At 38.7% G+C, this 8,547-nt stretch overlaps 1 long non-coding RNA gene across 1 annotated transcript; it reads left to right on the top strand.

Annotated features, from left to right (window-relative positions):
• The first annotated feature begins 249 nt into the window (after positions 1-249).
• Positions 250-1,972, top strand: LOC131538420 (uncharacterized). The gene is made up of 4 exons (XR_009270583.1): positions 250-388; positions 509-684; positions 791-960; positions 1,042-1,972. It is a non-coding gene; the product is annotated as an uncharacterized LOC131538420 (long non-coding RNA).
• The last annotated feature ends 6,575 nt before the right edge of the window (positions 1,973-8,547 follow it).

Raw genomic sequence — 8,547 nt, 5'->3', positions numbered from 1 at the left:
GCACCACAAGCCTGCACCTAAGAAAGGTCCTGCAAAGAGGGCTTTTGTTGAGGTTGCTGCAGTTATTTACAGAAAAGTCTACTTGGAGCGGCACATCACTCCGGAGCACCACCAGGAGAGCATCAGATTGCAGGCATCTCTTTTATCTGGTAGGTTCCAGTTATAATACTACTACTACTGATAATATAACTTGAGAATATTCAAATATTCTCTCATTTTGTCATTTACAGGCATCTCAGTGATGGACTCCTTCGAGCTCACTGTTGTTTTGGAGCATGAGGCAGTTATTGGTGGATTCATAAAACATGAACTTGCCCACCACACCAACTACTCGAAGCTTTTGAGCCTGGCTGAGCTTTCAGGGTGTGACTACTTCAGGAAATTAAAGGTAAAGCTAACCTAGCCATTGTTTAGGATTGATTTTAAACTTTACATTAAAAAAAGTTTTCACATTTAAAAATTCCATATTACATTTAAAATAATAAATTTTCCATTTCCCAATGTCAAGATTGATCAGAGGAATAAATATACGTCTCATCGCATTATTGATGATATGCTGGAGATCTTAGCAGAAGTCATTGAGGAGCCAATTCTCGGTGATATCAAATCATCACAGGCAATTAGTCTTGAAGCTAATGAGACCACAGATGTGTCAGTGTCTAGGCAACTTGATTTGCATGTCTGGTAAATGTAACGTTTATTTAGTTTGATGTCAGAATTCCATAAATTCTGTCTTCTGTTAATGAACAATAAATGAAATATATTATTACCTGCCTATGTTTTGTCTCAGATACCTGGACAAAGAAGGAAATGTGTTCAATCAGTTCCTGGACTTGGTCACTGTTCCTGATGGCAAAGCAGACACTATTGTGACAGCCATCGAGAACATAATTTTGAAGAAGGACATACCAACAGAGAAACTCTATGGACTCGGGACTGACGGGGCAGCTGTTATGACGGGTAATTATTTTTTTGCCCACATGACAGTATTTTTTTGGTTGTGTCCCATATTTGTCACTAAATGATTGTTTTTAAATTTAGGCCGTGTGAATGGGGTTGTGAAGCAACAATTTTCCAAAGATTGTGGCTGTGGCTCGTGCTGCCTGCAAGGACTCATCAAATGATGTAAGATACATGGCCACTTTCAGGGAGCACCTTCAAGAACTTTATTTATATTTCAGAAACAGTGCACGTCGTACAGCAACACTCAATGCAGCATCCTCTGGGTGTCAGTGACTTGAAAATAAAGGTAGTAGTAATTTAAAACCATTGTAGTTATCTTTTCCCTGTTTACTAATCATTATGCCTAAGGTAGTAATGTACAGAAATGTGATACCTTAACTCTTTCCCCACCAGCGTTTTTGAAAAAGTTGCCAGCCACCGAAAGGAGTGAAATTATTTCCTTTATGAAATTAATTCCTCATGAGGCCAAAACTCAGGAACTCTCGCAAAACTGATGCCATGCAATAAAACCATAAAACTAATCTGGAGAAGAGATCTCCAAAGACAACAAACAGCACCTCTCCCCTTGTTCATTTACGACCCCCTTCTCCTCTCTGCATCTCCCTCTCTTCCCCCCAAAAGTTTTCACTCAAAGTTCATTAAGAATATGTATATCCCACATATCATGAATCCTGTGAACCTGTTGTTTTTCCCCCTTCATGTTTGGTATCATTTTAAAGGGGTGGTTTACTGCGATTTCACTTTTTTCATTTTAAATAGTGTGTAATGTTGCTGTTGGTGCATGAACAGTATCTGCAAAGTTGCTGCGCTGAAAGTTCAACGTAAGTGGAGATATTAAAAATCAGGAAGTTTAATGCCTACAAAAACGACTCATATGGGACTACAACGAGATACTTCCCGGGTTGCATATGTAACAAACCCATAAATTTGCATCAACCCCTCCCTCCGGAACATGCCAAAGAGAGGGCAAGGCCATGTTCTGCGGCTTTGTCGAAGAGGAAGAGTTATAGTGGAGAGTTGTAGCCATGCCGTCGAAACGGTGTTATTTTCACCCAGCTGTCAGGTCTTCTGTGTTCGGGCTTCCTACGGATGCTGTAGTTCCTCAACAATGGTTAAAATTTATGTTTGATTATGTTCCTGACAATTACAATCCTAATTTAGCTCTCTGTGCTGCGCATTTTACGGAAGACAGCTTCCAGAATCTACACGAGTTCATGCTGGATTCACACAGAAACTATTACTAAAACATGGAGCAGTTGTTGTTGGGCCACAACCTGTAAGTAAGATTTCATAATTTTAAATGTATTTGCATGTATAATTTCAGACGTAATGTTTTAGTTTTATCAAGGATGTAAACAAATGCCAACGCTGGCTTTAGTAGCCAGTTAGTTAAATGATGTTTCGTGTGTCTTTGACAAACGCGTACAAACATTTTGGACCCGAATTTGTAATTATGTACTAATTTTGTAAATGTATTTTCCATGTATACTTTATGACGTAATTTTTCGATTTGATCAAGACCGTAAACACAAGCCAACGCTGTTTGGTTTTAGTAGCCAGTTAGTTCGATGCTATTTTGTGTGTATAAGACAAACGTGTACAAACTTCAAAATATTATATGTAATCACAACAGCAAACTTCCATTCAGAAACGTTTGTAAGAGCCGTGCTTGCGGAAGTTCTGCTTGACTCTCTTCATTACCGCTTTCTGGGTCTGATTCTGGCTCAAACTGATATGGCAATATTGACACCATTATTTACATTTGACCGCAGCACATGCAACGGTCGCCCGTAAAGGTAATGGGCGTGAAGTTTCCAAACAATGTGCAGTACGCAGTTTAGCCAATCACAACACACCGGCCCAACTAACCAATCTGAGCCCATCGCCTGTTTCTGAGGGAGTGGTTTCAGAGAATCAGGAAGTCAACCGGTCGTTCAAATGACAGAGGAGAAAGCGGCTTACAATAAAGGTGAAATATATGAAAAATAAGGCGTTTTTTAACAAACGAAACACGAAGACATGTTATATTGCACCCCATAAACACAATCAAGCAAAGAAAAAAAGCAGTAAACCACCCCTTTAAAGGTCTGTGCGATGGGTAAAATGGTCTCAATTTCACAGTAGTCACTTGTATTATGAGAAATATTGAAAACTTTTGTAGAATTGTGTTCTGCTGAGGAGGGGGTGTGTCCCCCTTTAGGGGTCTGCGGGAATGTTTATCAATCTTCATCCAGGTGCGACCCTGGAGCTGTCACGGAACGGGAGAGACGAAGACTCAAATGCTGGCAAATGGTGTTTCCTTTATTTCCAAGTCACAAAATAAACCAAAACACAAATGAAACCACCCCGAAGGGGAAAAAGCCAGAGCAAACACAACCACTGAAAACAAGACATACACGAGGCACAGGGCAGACATAAATCACAGGCATTACCTGGCACAAAAGTGAGACAAACGAGCCCCGAACAGAAAACACAGGGAGCCTAAGTAAGGAAGGCAATCAGGAAAACAGCTGGGGCAAATAACTCAATAATGAGGTGAGTGGAGTTAGGGGAATTGAATCCGGGAGACAGCGACCTCTGGTGGTGAGAGGGAGAAACGCAGGACCCAGACGCATTTTAGACCGTGTGTCTTGTGTTAAATTAGGATAACTGTTACATGTGTGACTATGTTAAATTTGTTTGTCTCCTGCGTAGGTCACTTGGCTATTTCCCATATAGCCACAGTCTCTATGTACAGGAGCAGGGTTGCCATGCGGCTACAATGTGATTCACAATTGCATTATCTTTTCTAAACTGGCTTCTAATTGTTTCATTATGTAATTGGCATGATTCAACGTTACCTGACTAATAATAAATTGTTATATTTGATTTATTCGGATCTCTTCTGAAATCATGTTTTCCAGTAGATTAGAGTTGTAGTCTAGTGTTTCCACAAATCTACATCCAAGACAGATCATACTGAAGTACCAATGAATGAAGCGGGGATCATTAGGGATGATGAGCCGAATTATATTGCTTCGGATGAGACGAGCTGCCACATCCTCTTCTGTGACTTGTTCCCTTATGTGTTCCACCTCCGCCTCCAATGGTCCCAAATCCTCTGCAGGAAGAGACACTCTCTTGTCTGTGCAAATGTTGTGCAACACAGCTGCTGCACATATAATGGTGCATCCATGAATTGGTGGGTTTTTGTTAAATGTGAGCCAAAATCATCACAATTAAAAGAACCAAAGACTTAAACTACTTCAGTCTGTGTGCATTGAATTTATTTAATACACGAGTTTCACAATTTGAGTTGAATTACTGAAATAAATGAACTTTTCCACGACATTCTAATTTATTGAGATGCACCTGTATATTTAATGACATCTTTTGCAAATGTTTTAGTGAAAATTTAACCTATTATGTGTATTGTTTTGCGGTGCTAAATTCCATACACCTTCTACCTTATTTTATTTATTCTCAGGTTAGGTAAAGAAAGTCGAATCTGTCCTATCCTATAAGCATGTAAATTTTCATACTCACAAAATAGGTCTCAGAAGACTTCTCCGTGGTCTGTTCTTGCTCAAGTCTATAAATCAGACTCTTCAGGCAGGCGAGCTTCTTTATAATTAAATATAGTTTTATTGTATATAGGTTAAATACATTACAAATAAAATAGTAATACAATAAACATAGAAATTAAAACAAAGGTATATATAATTTGCAAGCTCGGTTGTTCTAGAGGCATCTCTGGCAAGGCCGCCGTCACCGGAGAAGCTGTCACACAGAACCAGCATCTGATTCTCTTCGTCGTACTTCAGTCCTTTATAGACAGCAGGTGGATTCCAGTGCCTTGATCTCATGAGGTCTGGGAATTTCCCTGAATTTCCCTCAGAAGATTCCTATATAAAGTCCTCCATTTTCTCATTTTTTCTTCTCCGAGACTTTCTTCTAAGATGCCTCCTTCGCTGCGTCTGCAACACATCATTCAACGGTAACATTCCTTTCCTTAAAGCTCTGGCTAATACACATTTCTTTCCTGGCTATCTTCCTATTGATATATGCTATAACACTTTCTCAATAAATGCAATAAATAATGCAATAAATAATGCAATAAATAATGCAATAAATACAATACCATGTGTTGTGTCTTTCTTAATAAACTACTTTCAATAAAACAAATACAATTACATGTGTGGTCTCTTTCTTACTAAACCAACACGTATAATAACTTGTAGTTACAATGAAAAGGTATTAAAGAAATAAAAAGGCAAATAGGACAATTGCTCATTTTCCTTAACAGTATATAATAGTGCGCTGACTATTGAACTAGAGAGCTGATTGAGAGAAGAGTATTAGCCAGGTTAGGATCCTAAGAGTCCCAGTCTGGGTTGTGCACTGTCCATCCCACCGCTGATCACCTCCAAATCCCACAAAGACCAAGGCAGGCCACAACAGTCCCACTATTACAGATCAAAAATCAGGCCGCTGAGGTCAGGGTTGTTAAGTTTTAAGATTGGTTAGGTTTGGGTCTGTTAAGGATGGATTTGTATATTTAAACTCTGAATCTTGAAGTGTCTGGTAGGTTTAGGTTATGATATGGTGAGTTGGGTAGGTTTAGGTTTAGGTCAGGTGGATCTTTTAAATTTCATTTAAACCCTTTGGACATTTTGTATTGAGTCTCATGATCCATAATCTTTCAAATTTTAATCTCTCACACAATGACTAAAACGGGTCCGGCTGAAGACCGGTCTCTCTAAAGGCCTCCGGGCCATGGGTGAGAAAGTGCTGGACCACATGTCTGCGTTTTTCTATTTTATGTTTTATATTGTGTGAGTGTTGATAGATTCGGATCTTTAAAGAATTTTTCGTTTGGCCTACATATTGTTTGGAGCACCTAGCACAATAAATTAAATAAATACAATTATATGTCGATGGAGTGAGTTGCTGTGGGACTTTGAACACCTGTTTTGTTGAATGATTGAAAACCCATTTTTTCTGATCAAAATATTCACAGATTATTTTTTTATTTTCATTTTGTGGTGCAATAGGTCTGAGTTTACTATTCACTAACATATCTAATAAATTAGTATTTCTCCTATAAGCAGCTATTTGTTTGTGTTTTAGCCTGAGAGGAGTATTTTCAGAGAACCTCTCAAAATTAGACTTAGCTGCCTTATTCAGTTGTCTGCTCATTAAGGAGAAGTTGGACACTAGTGGCACTATTTTATTTCCCTCGCCCTGTATAGGGTCATTTGGGGTCTCAGGGGGAAGAAAGGTCTTCTTAAGAAGGACCTTGAGTATCCTCTGTTCCTAAGAGCCCTAAATAAAACTCCTGTTGCTTCCATGAAGCAGGAATGCTCTGTGCATATTCTGTGGAATCTGAGTAATTGTGACTTTACTATTCCTTTAAATGTGTGTTTGGGATGGAAGCTGTGTTTGTAGAGTAATGAATGTGTGTCTGTTTCTTTGAAGTATACTTTAAAGTCTAACTGTCCTGTATTACTGAATTTCTGTCCCTTGTAAGACACCACATCTAAAAATTTGACCTCTGTGGGGTTAATCGTATATTTGATTTTTATGGATCTCTGATGGGCATTCAAGTGTTCTGCAAAGTCTTTAAAATCATCCATGGAGTAAGTCCACACGTCCCATATGTCATCCCGAAATCTATAGTAATGTAAGGACTTTTTTGAGCATGAACCCAGAGCCATGAAAATGTTTGCGTAGGACGGGGCAAACTTTTTGCCCATGGCTGTGCCTTTAACTTGCAAATAGTATTTAGAATTAAATTCGAAATCATTTTTAGTTAGATTTATATATAATAATTTTAAAATATAATTATATGTCGATGGAGTGAGTTGCTGTGGGACTTTGAACACCTGTTTTGTTGAATGATTGAAAACCCATTTTTTCTGATCAAAATATTCACAGATTATTTTTTTATTTTCATTTTGTGGTGCAATAGGTCTGAGTTTACTATTCACTAACATATCTAATAAATTAGTATTTCTCCTATAAGCAGCTATTTGTTTGTGTTTTAGCCTGAGAGGAGTATTTTCAGAGAACCTCTCAAAATTAGACTTAGCTGCCTTATTCAGTTGTCTGCTCATTAAGGAGAAGTTGGACACTAGTGGCACTATTTTATTTCCCTCGCCCTGTATAGGGTCATTTGGGGTCTCAGGGGGAAGAAAGGTCTTCTTAAGAAGGACCTTGAGTATCCTCTGTTCCTAAGAGCCCTAAATAAAACTCCTGTTGCTTCCATGAAGCAGGAATGCTCTGTGCATATTCTGTGGAATCTGAGTAATTGTGACTTTACTATTCCTTTAAATGTGTGTTTGGGATGGAAGCTGTGTTTGTAGAGTAATGAATGTGTGTCTGTTTCTTTGAAGTATACTTTAAAGTCTAACTGTCCTGTATTACTGAATTTCTGTCCCTTGTAAGACACCACATCTAAAAATTTGACCTCTGTGGGGTTAATCGTATATTTGATTTTTATGGATCTCTGATGGGCATTCAAGTGTTCTGCAAAGTCTTTAAAATCATCCATGGAGTAAGTCCACACGTCCCATATGTCATCCCGAAATCTATAGTAATGTAAGGACTTTTTTGAGCATGAACCCAGAGCCATGAAAATGTTTGCGTAGGACGGGGCAAACTTTTTGCCCATGGCTGTGCCTTTAACTTGCAAATAGTATTTAGAATTAAATTCGAAATCATTTTTAGTTAGATTTATATATAATAATTTTAAAATATAATTATCAGGCCTTTTCGGGTCTGGATACTGCAGCATGCACTCCTGAACTGCCTGGAGACCTGCTTCAGTTTCCATGTGTGTGTATAGGCTGTCGATATCTATAGTAGATAAGAAGGCTCCTCTGGGAATACTGATGTCCTTAACTTTCTGAATGAAATCATAAGTATCTTTCAAATAGCTGGGGTGTGTCTGAGAGATGGGATTAAGAAGATATTCAATGTACTCAGCTGTTTGATCACTGTTACAGTCAGACACAATGGGTCAAGGCCGGTGGAACCTCGTGTGGAATACTCCGTTTCTCAGACTCCTTATGAATCTTTGGCAATAAATAGAATCTGCTCATTCTAGGAGTGCCGTTGCCACTTAAATATTCCCTCTGTTTTGAGTTAATGATACCTGCTGTTCTAGGATTTTTCCAACCTGTTTCATGGTTTCAGGATAAATTGTTTTTTCTAAGGGTTTATAGTGGTCACTAATGTTTAATTGTCTCTCCCTCCCAGACATACTGCTCTCTGTCCATGATGACAATGGCATTTCCTTTGTCCGCAGGTTTAATTACAATTTCCTTGAGATTTTTTAGTGTATTTAAGGCCTTCACTTCCTCTCTCTGTAGGTGGGGTCTGGGTTTCAATCCCTAGTTCAAATTCTTAAATGCCTCCTCATCGGCTTTGATCAGCTGGCCCATGGATCGCGGAAGCCTGGGCCCGGGTAACTTTTGAGGTCTGGTACAAATTATGACATACAAAAATAAATAGGCTACAGGCTCATATAGACTACTTGTTAAAAGATCGCGATCTCGATTCAAACACACCCGATCTTATTGCTATGTCGATGAGACCATGTCT

This window comes from Onychostoma macrolepis, chromosome 04 (assembly GCF_012432095.1).
Source record: "Onychostoma macrolepis isolate SWU-2019 chromosome 04, ASM1243209v1, whole genome shotgun sequence".
Classification (NCBI taxonomy): domain Eukaryota; kingdom Metazoa; phylum Chordata; class Actinopteri; order Cypriniformes; family Cyprinidae; genus Onychostoma; species Onychostoma macrolepis.
This window is presented reverse-complemented; position numbering and strand designations above follow the sequence as displayed.